Consider the following 1,966-nt stretch of genomic DNA (forward strand, 5'->3'; position numbering starts at 1 on the left):
CCTCTACAGATTCCGCCTCCCCCTACGTTCCCCGGGTTCCCACCACAAGACCCATCAACATTTAGCTTTAACCAATCTTCTGTCAGGGGGATCCATTTGACTAGCTGCGGTGCCTTGCTTGAAAGCGGCGTCATTGGAAAACCCAAGATATCCATCACCTTGGCATCGGCTGAAGACAGATTGGGCCTTGCAGGGTAGGCGAGAGCAATGGATTTAATCCCGCTAACCACCTTGTAAATAACCTCTTCCGGGTGCGCCACTCTATCCTCAAACCTAGCCTTATTCCTCGCCTTCTAGACTTCCCAGAGGATGAATAAAGGAATCAACCCCTAGGTAGTTGACCGTCTACCCGAAGTCGAGGATGCACTCCACCAGGCATTCAATCTTGCTTCAACATCTTGGTTGGGCCCAATCGCAACTCCAAGAATGGCCCCAAAATGGTTCCAAACCAATTTTGAAAAACTGCTATGGAGGAAGAGATGGGACAGCGTCTTCACCTCATTCGACAGAAAGCCCACCATGGGACAACACACGCACTTAGAGACCATGGAGACCCCTTTAGCCTGAACTCTGGAATCAATGGGAATGGCTCCCAGGAGAGTTCTCCACACAAAACACGAAATTTTTGGGGGCATCATCGAGTGCCAAACCCACTTGGACCAGCTCTTCCTTAGCCCTGACACTCCAAACGTATGCCAAGCCGATCGAACAGAGAAAGTGCCGGTCGGCTCCAATGGCCAAATATGCGAGTCCGGGGATTTTGATGTACAAAAACCAGCTTGAAATATATACATACATATATATATATATATATATATATATATATATATATATATATATATATATATATATATATTAAGTGGACTCTTACCACAAGATTTTCATTCAACCAAGAGAATTTACAACCATTCGGGTGGGCTCCAACAAAAAATTATGGACCATACCTATCATATACGCACCTTCTAGGCTAGATAAAGAAATTGAATAAGACAACAAACCAGGGATGAGGTCAGGGGAATCTGATTGCTCCTAAGCCAGCATTATCTAAAACTATCGCACCTCTAGCATTCCTCGGCAGGTCTGAACGAAATTGAAATATTTGGTCTGGGCGTCCCTCGCTAGCCGCCCTGGCCAAAGCGTCAGCGACTGAGTTCCCCTCCCTGAACACATGGTTGAAGATGAGGTTCATGGATCGCCGTCTTTGCTGGATGGCTCCCATCCAATACCAGATATTCCAGGGATTAGGAGTTAGCAAGTCTTTGGCCAAATCCGCAATGACTTTTGAATCAGTCTCAACAATGATGTTGGAAAGGTCGAGCAAGGAGCAAATGTCTATTCCATCTAGAGCGGCCTGAGCTTCCGCTATAGTGTTGGAGGCAGTCTCATAGTATCTGTGGAAAGCGAACATCATCCTGCCAAAATGATCCCTCCATACCCCCCTCCTCCACTCTCGCCTAGATTACCTCTCGAAGAGCCATCGATATTCAGTTTCAACCAGTCTTTTAGAGGTTTTGACCATCTGACAATAAGAGGTTTACCTTAGGGCTGTGTCAATCTTCAGAGTTTGGGGGATGGTACTTTCAGCCATAGAGTTTCTGTCCAGTTCCGGGATGACAGAACCAACTTCTCTTAGCCAGTGAGAGACTATGGAAATGATGCGTTTGTCTGCCATTTTCTGGCTCTCGAATCTGGACGCGTTTCTACTGAGCCATAACTCCCAAATTATGAAAAAGGGGACGATCCCTATTAGAATTGAAATTCTAGATTTTCGACTGGCCTTAGAAGTCCACATATGGATCTTCTGATGAATGGTTTGATGTGGGTAGATGGAATATCAAAAAGACTATTGAAATAGCTTCAAACCTTGTTCGCAACGCTGCCAAAACAGAATAGATGATCTAGAGTCTCCTCGGAAGCGTGGGACATACCAGAAACAAGGCTGGGCTGAATACTCCTGCTAGGCAGA

Source organism: Magnolia sinica, chromosome 6, assembly GCF_029962835.1.
Source record: "Magnolia sinica isolate HGM2019 chromosome 6, MsV1, whole genome shotgun sequence".
In the NCBI taxonomy this organism is placed as follows: domain Eukaryota; kingdom Viridiplantae; phylum Streptophyta; class Magnoliopsida; order Magnoliales; family Magnoliaceae; genus Magnolia; species Magnolia sinica.